The sequence below is a fragment of the Papio anubis genome, chromosome 1 (genome assembly GCF_008728515.1).
Source record: "Papio anubis isolate 15944 chromosome 1, Panubis1.0, whole genome shotgun sequence".
Lineage (NCBI taxonomy): Eukaryota > Metazoa > Chordata > Mammalia > Primates > Cercopithecidae > Papio > Papio anubis.
In genome coordinates, this window is record NC_044976.1 from 189,706,454 (window position 1) to 189,721,574 (window position 15,121).

The following is a 15,121-nucleotide window of genomic DNA, read 5'->3' on the forward strand; positions in this document are numbered from 1 at the left end:
CTAATGTGTGTGTTTATGTCTATTTTTTTAACAAAACAATTTAAAAAGTAAAAAATAAAAACATTTAAAAATCAAAAAAGAATATAGAATAAGGATGTTAAAAAAGAAAATTTTTTTACAGTTGTTCACTGTGTTTTCAGCAGTATTACAAAGAGTCAAAAAGTTTTTAAAAATTTGAAAGTTTATAAAGTAAAAATGTTACAGTAAGGTAAAGTTACTTATTGTTGAAGAAAAAATATTTTTATAAATTTAGAGTAGCCTAAGTGTACAGTGTTTCTAAAGTCTACAGTAGCATACAGTAATTTCCTAGGCCTTTGCATTCACTCCCCACTCACTTGCTAACTCACCCAGAGCAACTTCCAGTCCTGCAAGCACGGTTGATGGTCAACACCCTTTACAGGTGTACCACTTTTTATCTTTTATGCTGTATTTTTACTGTAGTTATTCTGTGTTTAGATACCTTTAGACACACAAATACCATTGTGTTACAACTGCCTACAGTATTCAGTACAGTAACATGCCATACGGGTTTACAGCCTAGGAGCAGTGGGCTACACCATATAGCCTAGGTATACAGCAGGCTCTACCTCCTAGGTTTGTGCAAATACACCCTAGGATATTTCTATAAGGATGAAATCACGTAAGGATGCATTTCTCTGAATGTATTCCCATTGTTAAGTGACACATGACTGCAATTCACATTTTACAGCACAAACAGGATTAATAACTTCATATAGTCTTCTAGTGAAAATATATTGTGGCCGTGAGCTGATATTTTGCATCTATTTCATGAAGACACTCAAGAAACTCAACAACAGAGGGAGCACACACGTTGCCAAATTCCTGCTGCAAAATAAAAGCCAGGAATAGAATCAAAAGTTTCCTAATATTCTATCCTGTACACAATTGATGGTCACATCATCTACTTCTTAAAATAGATTTCATGGAAATCAACTTAGCCCTGGGTCTCATTCACATGTTTATACATATGGTAAATTTCTGAGAAGGACCAATCCATATGAAAATAAGTTCAGTTCTAGGTGGGACAGGCTATATTTACCATGGCAGTCTTGGACAACTCAATGTGAGATGAACTTACTGTAGCAGAAACACAAACTTATTTTCAAGTAAAAATTCTTTTTCTGAATATTACATTTTAAAAAGTGTGAGGCAAAGAAGACAAAAGTCTGATGAATTCAGTAGGATTCACACACAGGTAATGCTTGTTCTTTTCCATAGATGGCTTTTTTCTCCATCCATAACTTTTTTAGCATAGCTTGGCATTGGCATTGAGTAGAATGTAAAAAGAGGCAGAAATTAATAAATAATGCCAATGGGTCTCAAGTTGCAAGATAATTGTCCAAAGGAAGAATCTGACCATTTAGATGACGACTCAGTGCCTCTCTCATTTTGCCCCTTATTTGTGAGTATGTGATCATACACACATACCAGCAAGCAAAACAACGCTTAGGTTTAAAGCTTGATCATGGGCAGAAAGAAGAGAACAAGATTCCCAGCATGTTTTTGTCAACACTGAGATTATTCATAAATGTTTATTATTTTAATAAAGTAACACCTAATTTATAAGCTGTAATGCTTACAACTGTAGCTCACATAGTAGAGTGTTAGCGAATCTTTTATTTAATAGTAAATGCTTTTTTAAAGTATCAAAATTTTTTCTCTATTTTACATCAAACCTATCAATAAAACTTTAAATTCTTTACTTGTCTCTGAAAACAAACCCAAATAGTATCTTTTAGCAAGAGAGTTAGTTTATGTATTGATTTTAAATTTGGACTTTAGATTTTATCATTGGTTTGCTTCTATTGACTAGAAACATCTTTTTAATCAGTAGAAACCAAAAGTCCTCTGCCGAGGTTTCAAGGCCTCCATCATCCAATCTCACTCATTTATTCAACTTTGCTTCCCTCCCTTCTCACTGCACACTGGACAGGGAGGCTTGTTCTGGACAGGCAATCCTGGATGTTCTCCTGGTCTGTCTCTTCCACTGTCTGTGCCTTTGCTCATGTTCTTCCCACTACAGGCATGTTCTCCTTTTTTCATATGCTTCTTCAGGGTCTGTCTATTTTCCAGATCTACCTTCTCCTCCAAGAAGCCTTCACTGGTACATTCCTGATCCCCTCTCCGTGCCCATCATTGTACCACTCAGATCTTAAGCAGGTCCCAGTTACCAACCTTATCTACTCCTATTCTTCCTCTCACCTTATTCTAGCTCCCCTGGCCTCCAGGCACACTCTTGCTTCAGGGTCTTTGCACATGCTCTTCCCACCATTTGAAAGGCTCTTTCCTCAGCCATCTGCATGCTTACTTCCTCGCTGCTTAACAAATATTATCTCAAATATTACCGTTCTTAACCATGCTACTTAACATTGCAACCCCATTCCCAGATTTTCTATTCTCTCTCCTTACTATATTGTTTGCACTTGATTATCGTGCAGGCAGGATTTTTGTCTGTTAAATTTACTGCTGTATCCCCAGTGCCTAGAATACTGTATGGCACATAGTAAGCACTCTAAATACCTGCTGAATACATCGAGTGAATTTACTGAATGTTAACTACAGTTGTCTCTTGGTATCTGTGGGGGATTGTTTCCAGGACCTACCACGGATGTCAAAATCCAAAGATGTTCAAGTCCCTTATATAAAATGGCACCATATTTGCATACAACCTATGGACATCCTCCTGTATACCTGAAATCATCTTAAAGATTGTAAGTAATCACTTATAATACCTAATGCAGTGTAAATGCTGTGTAAATAGTTGTTATACCATATTGTTTAGGGAATAATGACAAGAAAAAAGCCTGTACCTGTTCAGTGTAGACCCAATTTTTTTTCAAATATTTTCAATCTGCAATTGGTTGAATCCACAGATGTAAAACCCATGGAATTCAGAGGGTCAACTGTATATCCTAAGTGCTTCATAAATATAATACATTAAATGAATTTACTGAAATGTATGTCCTAAATGCTTGATAAGTATTATCTTGTTTAATCCTCACAATACTCTATGACAGAGGTCCCCAACCCCTGAACCATGAACCCAGTGCCAGTCCTTGGCCTGTTAGAAACCAGGCTATACATATTTACAGCTGCTCTCTATCACTTGCATTACCACCTGAGCTCTGCCTCAGATCAGCAGCAGTATTATGCTCTCACAGGAGAGCAAACCCAACTGTGAACTGCACATGTGAGGGATCTAGGTTGTGCGTTCCTTATGAGAATCTAATGCCTGATGATCTGTCACTGTCTCCCATCATCCCCAGATGATGGAAAACAAGCTCAGGATTCCCACTGATTCTATGTTATGATAAGTTATATACATATTTCATTATATATTACAATGGAACAATAGTAGAAATCAAGTACATAATAAATTTAATGCACTTGAATCATCCCAAAACCATCCACCCACATCCTGATCTGTAGAAAAACTGTCTTCTATGAAACCAGTCCCTGGTGCTAAAAAGGTTGGGAGTCTCCTGCTCTATGAGAAACGTTCTATTACTCCCAATTTTGCAGATGGAAAAATGTAACAGAGTGAATTAACTACAGTTAAGTAACTACAGTTAAGTGGCAGTGTTGGGAATCAAGTCTTCTAACTTTTTTTTTTTTTTTTTTTTTTTTAGAGACAGAAGCTCGCCCCGTTCGCCTGGGTTGGGGTCCGTGGGCCGGATCTCAGCTCACTGCAAGCTCCACCTCCCGGGTTTAGGCCATTCTCCTGCCTCAGCCTCCCGAGTAGCTGGGACTACAGGCGCCCGCCACCTCGCCCAGCTAGTTGTTTTGTACTTTTTAGTAGAGACGGGGTTTCACCCCGTAGCCAGGATGGTCTCCATCTCCTGACCTCGTGATCCACCCGTCTCGGCCTCCCAAAGTGCTGGGATTACAGGCTTGAGCCACCGCGCCCGGCCCAAGTCTTCTAACTTAAAAGGACAATGTCTTTTGCACTTTATATGTCCTTTAATGCTTTATATGTCCTAAATGCTCTTACATACATTCTATCCTTATCACAAGAAAAAAAATGAGCAATTACTGAAAAGAGTTAGTTTATTTATAGTATACAATCACTTTCTAAAAAAGAATTTAAGGCAATTAGCTTTAGATATAATTTTTCTCTTACAAAAAAAAAAAAAACCGGAGGAGGAGGGAAAGGAGGAGAAAAAAAAGAACATCTATATAATAACAATTACTAGCCAACATTAGGTGAAAAAAAGTAGAGAACCCAAGGCTTGGCTCTAGTGTCTTTCTAGGAATTATTAGGTAAGAAAAACATCCCGAATTGTCTGGAACATGAAATAAATCTATACTAAGTCTAGGTACTCAAAACTAAGAAGATTACAAAAATATAAATTGCAGGCATCTAGTAAGTCCACAGTCTGTTAGTACTACAGAGCCTGGTCCAGGAGCCATCGTCTGTAGGATAGGGTGAGGATGGAGTATGAGTTTTAAGTGGAAACAATAAAACTGATGAAGGCTAACTGAGCTTATACCTATAACATAAACACTGGGGTGGTCATAATAGATGTTTATAGCCAACAGCAGTTCTTACTGGTTGATGCCCCTACTGTCTGGGTTGCTAAATACTTTGGAAATCATCCCTGAAGCTAACATTTTTTAAGTGCTTAATATATACCGGAAACTATGCTGAAAGCTTCCACAGAGTAATTCATATAGTCCTCCAACACCCCTACGAAGTAGAAACACATTATCCTCATTTTATGGATGAAAAAAGCCACAGATGACAAACAACGTTCACCAAGTCACACAGCAAAGTAAGCAGTCAAGCTGGATGCACACCAAGGCCTTCCAGCTCCTTAGTCTCTCCCTCAATCACTACACTCTACTGCTTAACAACAACCAATGGTTCAGCATTGGCTAAACAGACCATATAATATTTTTAGGTAAACCTAAACATATGTGTAAATTTATATTTATCTGAAATACTAAAATCACTATCTTTCTTCTTAACAATTGTTTTTGCCCCTTAAGTTATCCCAAGCAAACTCCTTGAAGTTTTGTATTTTCTACCCTAGTATCTCCAGCACAGAGTCTAACATCATAGGAGTCTGATAAATGTTTATGAAGTGAGTGAAAAAATAAAAGAATGACAAAACTGGGTATTTATTTTTACATCTCACCTGAAAAATGGCACTTTCCACAGATATAAAGCTCCTTGGCTCTGAGTGTAGGCTTAGACAAATTATGTATTAATTATTAAGTGTAGCCAGCTAAAAAATTACCAGAGCAGAAGTTAAAATAGTAAAACTAACAAAAAAACAAACAAGCACCACATTAAATATGAGTATATAAAATAAACCTTAATTAGCTTCTTTTCTCCACCATAAAGCAGGAGAGAAATTAAGCCATGGAAGGAAAAGTTCTAATCTACTTAAGTAAATGATCAATTTAATGTTATAATCTTCTTGATCTTATAAAAATATTACAGGTTTTTTTTCAAAGCACAAGGCCTACCAAGTTCAGACATGCATGTTTATTACTCCTAAACATAGGTATGTATGATTTGGTCATGTTTATTAAAGGAAAATCGCAATTGTATGGTTGGTCTTTATGTTTCAAATATTAACATTTTTATTCATCACAATACATTTTATCTTAACTGAGTGTGTTCCTCTTTAAATGGCAACCTCATAACATGTTTAAACTGTATAAGGATCACTAAATAGAAAATTTAAAAGGAACCTCCAGAATATTTTTCTCAAAATAAAAACAGCTCAATCTTTTTCCTCTCATCTGCTTTACTCATATACCTTTTCATATATAGAGTTTTAAATAGCTATATTAAAACATTACGTTAAAATTCTCCTCTCCTTAAAAGAAACTAACAAAAAAGAGCCTTTTATTGTTTCCTTCCCTCTTCTCATTCTCAGAATAATGTCTGCCTACCAAAGACTAGAATGAGACTTTCATTTTAATTTCAAGTGAAGCACATGTCATAGTTGTATTACTACACTACATCAACAGGAAACAAAATTACTCATCCATTCCACTAAGATAGCTAATACTAAAAGACTCAACACATTTTCTCCCTTCTTAAAGGACCTATGTGATAGGATTAGGTTTTGCAAATTCCAAAATACATTTACGGAGTGGGATTTAAAAATGGAATCCCTTTGCCATTCACTTTAGTTTTAAACAGCTTGTTTATCTTCTTCCTGCTAGCACAAAATGCAGTACAGAAATGGAAACCAGATTTCTTTATGTAGTGAATTTCATGTGGTTTCCACATTTCTCCTGGTAGTAGATTCCTAGCAGACAAGCATCTAAATAAATTCCTCCATGAGTGATTTTTAAGTCAGATGGCATCTGTAGCATTTTGTGGCACTTTCTAAACACACTCTCAAATGCACCAAAAATGGCCTACACATTGTGGCATTCTTCAATGCAGTTTTAAAGACTTTATTCAGGTAAATAAAGATTACATAATGTAATCTTGGAAGGTGATTTTTAGTGGCCTTGATTCTTACTCAAAAGGAATCCTCTTTCTTTGATTCCTTCCATTCAAGAAAATCTCAGATTAATTAATATGTGTTTATTCACCTGATTCCATTTGGGAAACTATTGTAGGGCATACCTAGAAACTACAGGTATGGCCCTGGACCTCAAGGTGCTTCTAATCAAGTTAGAAAGATAAGATATAAATGTCAGAATAAGTGAAATGACAGTTTAAGAAGAATCAGCAGAGCACAAGCAACAAATAAATGAATGAATGAATGAATGAATTAAACAGACAATAAGGTCTATATATGTTATTTGGAAATATTTGGTGTGCAATATTCTTTGGAACCTTAGAAAAACTGCTTTTAAATAAAAGTATGATCAATCTGTGACTCTATCCTTCTTTCTCCACCCTTCTGAAGACATTTAATGTTTAAAAAAATCAAAAGCAACTGGGTCATAGAAAAATTATTTTAAAGGCCACATGGAAGTATCAAAGCAATTAGTTTGGGAGCTATTTGTTTTTAAGAATGCATACATAGGGTTTAATTCATCTGATTGAAAATTTAAGGAGAAGAAACAAAATCTTATTAAATAACCTAACACATTTTTACCAATAGCTCAATTTCAACTCAATGTTCTAAAAAAGAAACAGGATGAATGGGGACTGGAGGGAAGAGGAATACTCAGAGAAAGCCTCGTGCTGAACAGAGGAAAGATGGAAAGAAAAGATGAAGTAGTGGAAAAGAGGAGGAGGAAAAAGGGCGAAAACTAATAAGCCTGTTTTACTGAATGCTTTCTGATCACTTGACTGATGCATATACTGAAGTATGGGAAATTAACACATATCACAGTCTTTTGATAAAATAACTAGTTTAATATTCTCTGCTCCTATTCTCTGTAAACGTTCAGGGACAACATAAAAGTCACCAAGGGTAGAAATGGTATTCGCTACAACACCATAATCACTTTCCCTAAGGCACTGCCATGGCATTCTCCAAACTGTTGCCATATGAACTTGTTGCAGAATGTTTTCAAAAGCATCCCAATTTATTTTATCCATATCATCGAATTAGACCTCCCAACCACCTCTCAGGTAGGTATCTTTCTTTATAACATTTGGCAAATGAGAAAATGGCAGAGCTGAACTTGAACCAATCAATTCTAATGCTCCTTCTCTGATATCTCAGTTGAATTCAAAAAAGCAAAAGTTTCATTTAACTTCAAAGAAGTAGAATTTGTTAAAGATGAAGTTTTGAAACTAAATATAACTAATTAAATCTGTACAAACACTAAGTCATCAAACAGTTTCTGCTCTTGGCACTGAAACACTTGGCTTTAGTGTATTCACTGTGAATGTTAATTCAAAACTTTTATTTCACAATCACACTATACACTGGTAAGCAAGTTATCTTAAATACTTATGTAAATTATCTTACATTGTTAAAAACTGTTTTTAAGATGGCCCTTCTAAACAGTTTCTGTCAGCATGCACATTTACAAAAAATTCACTAAAATTCCTCTATATTGAATGTGAAGGAGACATGTACCGTGGGAATGGTAGTTTTAAGTGGGGAATTTGATATACTCAGAAATCCTCCCATGTACATACACAGGACAAATGCGTTGAAAATGATATAGTATGGGAATGCAACAGAAGTGGCATTCATCTATATTTGTCTGAATCTACAACATGCAATCTAAAACAAAATCAAATTAAATAATAATTGAGTTATTATTTAATAATAAAAAGAGTTACAGTTGACATTACCTCAAATCAGATCCCACCCAACCCACATAAGAATCACAGGGTAAGCAATACTAATTATTTTATGATCTGAAGACAAAGAAAGAACTAAAATTAAGGTTGATTTATGAAGTAGATAAAGCAAAATTTACTAGAAAATCAACTTCCAGTAGCTTTCTTGTCCTTTGTTAAAGATTAAAAAGAATGAGGGACTCAACTTTCCAAAAATTAACCAATTGAATTGTAGTACTGAAAACTTCAAGGTCTGGAATCATTGAAAAAAAAAAAAAAGAAAAAAGGAAGGGAAGTCCATTATCCTAAAACTGGCTTCACCACTAGCAGAAGGCAATTACTTCTAGAAAATTTGAAAGGATCTTTTTAGCCAGCACAGTGGCTCATGCCTGTAATCCCAACACACCAGGAGGCCAAGATGGGAGGATCCCTTGAGTCCAGGAGTTTGAGATCAGCCTAGGTAACACAGGGAGACTCTGTCTCTACAAAAAAATTTAAAAAATAAAAGTAACCAGGCATGGTGGTGCACACCTGTAGTCCCAGCTACTTGGGAGGCTGAGAGATTGGAGTATCACTTGATCCCAGGAGGTCGAGGCTGCAGTGAGCCATTACTGTACCATCGCACTCCAGTCTGAGTGGCAGAATGTTTCAAACAAACAAACAAACAAACAAAGACTCCTTTTATACCACTTATCCTCACTGTTTTTCTCTCTTCAGAAAACTTAAAAAACAAAGAAACAACAATTAGTGCACTTGTCAGTACTAACTTCATGAGACTCTGAAAATGCCTATGGATGCAAGTTGAACCTCAAGCACCTGCCCTAGTAGTTGACACACACATTGGCCAGGAAGCACCTGAGGCCACCCCACATATTCTCAATGGAGTACAAATCCCTTAAAGAAAAAATAATGAGTTAATAATCTACTAGCTTTTCAGCAAAACAAGACATTATTTCAAAAGCAATCATAACCCATTCTGGCCAATGAAAACCAAGGCTAGTTTTTTCTTGAAGAACCTGAGGAGAGATGGAAACAAAGTAAATTGTACCAGAGGAAACCATTTTGTCATAGGACAGAAGATTGGGAGTAAAGTGAGTGTTCCCCAAACAAAAATGAACCAATAGTACACAAAATGTGTGTGTAGTTTTTAAATGAAGTCAGTGACAACTCCACTCAAATAGAAATCAATGCCCCTACCTTGTTGCATTTGCAAAATTACAAAGGTATTTCTCACCCAATATTTCTATGTTAACCTTTAACTATCGCTATGAAGCTCTGACAGGCAAAAGTTAAAAAAAATAAAAAAGACTGAAATGTGTATACACTAAAACTAACTTTTAAGATTACAAAAAGCACTGCACATGCCCTAGGCTTAAAATAATATTACTTTAAAAGGGGTAAATAATTTATTTTGATGTTAATAATTCTCATATAGAGATGATCTGGTTTACTTTAAATATATACATAAATACATACACATTTATATACATATTTACATATACTATATACATCTATATATGCTCACATACATTTGCACATACAATTGCACATATATCTAGACCTGCTTATCAGTCTATCCATCCGTAGATCTGTAGTAAAACCAGATAAACACAAGAGTGAGAAAGGTTATGATGGCTTTTCAACAAGATTCTCCAAAGAGTTATCTTAAGAAGTCAGCTTCCATTACAGTGTTTTTAAAACAATCCTGTTATCATTCCCTCAGAATCAAGCTTTTTTTTTTCTATTTTCATTTGTTTCATACTCACAACGCATTTACTCACTGAGATTATAAAAGCCTTGAGGAAAATAACGTACTTTCTTCCTGAACAGTGTTTGCTTTGCTGTGGCTAAGCTTTGGAGACACCAGACCTAGGGGGTCAGTGAGCATAAAGACCGGGTGACTGGTGCGTCCTGCAGCAGGCTTACCTGCATAAAGCTTAGGTCTGGGCCAGGCCCTGTTCTATGCTCTTTTCTGTTTTCGAGATGAGGAAACCAGAGGTCAGAAAAGTGAAATAATTTGCCAAGGAAGCATCATAACAAGCTGTGAAGCCAGGATTCAAACCCATGCCAGCTGGCTCCAGAATACCCACACGACACTGCCTCCTTGAGCTTCTGCTTCCTCATCTGTAACCATGGAGAGATCCTACCTTTCAGAATTGCTGGATTAAATTATATCACATGTGAAAGACACTAGCATGGATGCTGACATAAAATAAGTGCTCAAAAGAAAATAATAACTAAACAAAACAAACCTCTAAATTCAGAAAACAGTATATGTTATTACCTCTATAGCTTTTGTACTCTCATCCTGAGTGGCAGTGAAGTGGCACTGAATCTGATTCTGTGCGGCAAATGGAAATCACTTTTAGTTGATTAATACTAAAATAAGTGTTTATAAAGATATGTGGTTAATACCCATTTGCAACCTATAAATAACCTTTCGACATGAACCAATTTATATGCCAAGTACTTTTTTTGGTATGTAAAAGTAAAGCAAATTTCCATGATGGTGTGAATAGAAGTATTTTAATATGGTCTCATATGTCCTTAGAAGCTAGAATAAATTCTCTGGAAACTGAACAGAATTGAGAAGGCTAGTTAACATATTTATAATGGACACAACTAAACAGACTTATGTTGGATCAAACCCTTTTAGAAATTCATGTAATTTGGGTTTCCCCTTTTGTATATACCAGAAGATTAAAATCCTAAAATAAAGGCAATGTGCTATGTGTTGCACAAGTATGCCTATCATTACTTAAAGACGTAGAGCTTCTCAAATGACCTACTGCATAATTGCAGGTATTCTGAGTAAAGCAGAAAGCGTCCCTTCACACACATGCATCCTTGTAGCCATTATGCTTAACTTGTATCCCCATCCACAGAAAGGGTACTTTCTCCACCCCTGCAGAAAAAAAAAGTAGTTTCTGAGTCCTTATATTATGCACATACAGATATTTTTTCTTTTGGATATCATGCATATTCATGTTTGAGTCACACTAAGGAAATAAAATACTGGTGATGCCAAAAGACATCAGGAGTCAATACTCTAAAATTGTCAGTGACCTGACGACACCATGTTTCTCTTGTCCAAGGGAACCAGTCCTCATTCTAAAGTCTGATTGTAACACAGAATTCAACGGAGCTCGCAGCACATAGCATTCAGATGATGCTTATCAGCTTTTGAGGGTGGAAGCAGGCAGCAGACTACACTCCTAGTACGCTCTCACTTAAAATCTGCCTGAAAAGGCCAGCAACAATTTTCTAATCCCTTTAACTTGCCTTTCCCTAAAGATCTCAAGACAGTGCTTCCAATTTTACTGGAGTCATAAATCATATATTTCCTTTCTTGTGACTGGTATCCAATAGAGCTAGAGTTTTTAAGGTTTGTCTGCTGGACGTATTATGTTACTGAAATATAAAAATGGCTGCTGTGCACGCCAGTGGTTAGTAAAACTCAAAGACGTAACATTAGCTTTCTCAATTGATTTGAGGAAAGAATGTTCATAAAATATATACTGCTTTTGGTTAGGAGCTTATTTCTAAATAAACAGACTCAGCAATGGAAATTTTAGAGACAGGCAAAAACAAAACATGCGTCTGTAAATGTACGTTTTAAAATCAATTCTCTCACAATCTTTGTCTTTTGTAAACTTTCTGAAGATTGTAAACTCAGTTGCATTAAGTTGATAATTTATAGCTTTCTAATTTAACTTCTTTTTCAGTTGTTGAAGGAAAATCTCTTACCCCTCTGAAATATTTCTCCTCTATTTTACAGGCTGATGTTGCATCTCTGCTTAAGAAGGCACTTCACTGCAGTGATTTGAGGGAAGCCATTTGTTTGTGATTCAGGCAAGGGAAGAAAAGTGGAACGCTCTGCTACAACATATCTAGTCCTTTGGGCCCTAACAAAATAGGAAATGCAGGAGATTAGGGGACTGCATTGCCTCCAATTAAAAAAAAAAAAAAAAGTGCTAATCCACACAACATAAAGCCAAACTAAGTGGGGCTATCTTCTCTAATTAGCAATGAACGAAGGTCAGCTAGATTTTTATCTTAGCTACAAACTGAGAAGGAGAAAAGGAGAAAGGAAATACTACAACTTGGTTAGATCCTGCTTTTCACACAAGATTGTATGACTGGTAGCTGCACAGGATGCTTCCAGAAGATTAGAAGGCCAAAAATAAGCAAGGAAATATGGTTGGCTCAATGTTTACATTTATTTCAAAAAGAATAGTTCAATCTGGTATGGTAGTTGCAGACACATACATAAATATTAAAAGCACACTATGATTTTTATGATTTTTTTAAGAGAGCTGTAATTCCTAAGTTACTATCATGACGAATATTTGACCAGAAACCACATGCATACCATATAGCTCTTTACTCATTCTTTTACAGTTTACTGAATGGCCTACAATCAGCCAGTCAAAAGAAATACAAATATATTTTTCTTGCCTTCAATTAGCTTATACTTTAGGAAAAAAAAAGTTCAAATACATAAAATAACAAATAGTACAGGTAACATCTCAGTATAAAACTGTGAAAGCACAGCAGGTAATTAATTGGCATTTTAATAACAGGAAATACAAGCACTATAAGAATTTGTTAGGGGAACACGTTGTTTCTGTAGGTTGACAATATTCTTCTGAGCACAAGCATTGGTGCTAGAAAAAAACTCTGAGTTCTGCCATTTGTGGACTCTGATGAAGTAATGTTTAAGCTCTCTGAGCTTTAATTTTATCATCAATAGAATGGGGATAATAATAGCTACACTATAGGGTTATCATAAGAAACTAATACATTATACGTGAATGGATTTTGTAATCTGTAAAGAAGCTGTAAAATGACTATTGAGAAGGTAGTCAAAGGAATCATGCCAAACAGTTACCATTAGTTTGGGAAGACAGAAAGGGATAAGAAGTTGGAAGGGATAATGATGATTAATTTTTTTCTTGACATACCTCTCTATTGTTTGAACTTGTGCACTAATCTTGTAACAAAAAAAAAAAATTAAGGCTATATAAATATTAGCTGAAGTACGCATATCTGGATATCACAAAATAATTGTAAACACTAGTAACCCTGCCCCTTTAGAGGTACATAGAAAGAAGCCTCAGTCCTGGTTTCAATTTGAGAATTTCCAAAGTCATAAAAATGTGCCAAGATTGGTAACAATAACTAACTGAAACTGTGTTTCCTTTTCATAACACTTTAAAATAGAGCATATTTTGTAGTCACCCAAAACCATCTATTGATTCAATAATCACTTTGGTCAACAACATTTGAAATAAGCAAATTAAATAACTTTAGTTCCTCAAAGTCAAGTATTTGTCATGTCCAACTTTGCTTTCTAGGGCCCAATACATTTTGGGTATTCAAGTGATAACTTTACAGACATAAGAAAAGTTATTAAGGCATTTCCAAATCAATGCCAAGGACTTTTCAGAGCAGAATGACCAACTTTTTAAACAGAACTTGGTCACAGATGTGTATTCCTAACGTTTTATGTAAGTGTGAGCTTTTTGAGGGCAGGAGTCAGATCTTAATCTCTGTATGACCAGTCCCTGGTATTGTGACTAGCAGGTGAGTAGGCGAGAATAAATATTTGTTGAACTATTTGGAGGCAAGAACACCCTCAAACACTTCAGTTAACTGGAAACTCAAGGAGATGGACATATATTCTAAGGGGAACTCAATTTCTATAGCTGTCTCTGGAGAAAATTCCTTAAAATGTTTAGAAAGTCATAAAGATAAGTAAAAAGTTAAGTCCTTTGATTGAAATATCATAAGATTCCTATTTGGTGTAGGTAGTAGAACCATTTGAAGGTATATAGATGTATGGACTAAGGGGAAATCATGGTGCAATCTGATCAGAACCCCTTTTGTTTGCCTTGACAAAAATTTCCAAGGCATGTCTTATATCTAAATGGAAGGGGGCAGAAGAAAGGCTTTCACTTTCTGTGGCAGAAGGAGGCCTACTCCTGGAATGCTGGCTGACTACTGGCTCAGTGGTTTATGGTTCCTCTATGAAGACTTCATGTGAGTAAACACACAGATACTTTAAAAAATAAAATGGAGTTGGTATCCACATGTAATACAACTACTAGATTGTATGTAGTCACATTTACATTATTTCCAGTAATATGCAAGCAGTGACAGGGAAAAAAGGAAGATGAGTCTTACAGGGCTTGTGCAAGCACTATTGAATAGGCCCTAAAGACACAAGTATGGAAGTAAAAGTACAGTGATATAAAGTCATTCCTCTGACTCCTATTGATGATATAAATATTTCTATGAATGGTATACCCAGTGCTAATCTCTGTTCCATGCTAAGATGCCAGATCATTCATGTTTATCTTATTTAATCATCCTCACAAAATAACAAGGGTTTATCATAACTTTTGAACTCTTTAGTAGTGTGCTATTTAATGAATCAAAAGAAGTCATTTTATGAAAAGCAAATGCTTTAGGACAGTACTCACTTGAAGCTTTCTGAAATATACAATGCAGCGTATAAATAAGTGATATATTTTTCTACTTCTCAAAAGCATTTCAGAAGGCCAGTGGAAATGAATCGCTTTGGCTGTACTTCTTTAAAGGATGCTAAGTTTCTTAGTTTGGTTAGTCAAATTAAATTTGGGAGCTACCTAGAAATTTTCTCACATTTTGATCTTTAGAAGGGTAATTAATCAAGCTCTTGTTTGAGGTGACTCTAGCTTTGATCAGAATCCTACGGAGGGAAAGTGAGAGAACTACATATTCAGAATATTCAACAGTATATATAATTGAAAACAGCCACAACACGGAAAGAAAAGTAGATGCCAGTGGGCTGATATCTTATAACCTTTGGTCAAGCGGTACTTGGCAAATTTCAACAGATTT

General features: G+C 35.6%; 1 protein-coding gene across 10 annotated transcripts in view; it reads right to left on the reverse strand.

The window, feature by feature from the left end:
- Positions 1 to 15,121, reverse strand: part of DNM3 (dynamin 3) — a 566,482-nt gene that overhangs the window by 259,036 nt on the left and 292,325 nt on the right. The gene's annotated exons all lie outside the window — the stretch shown is intronic.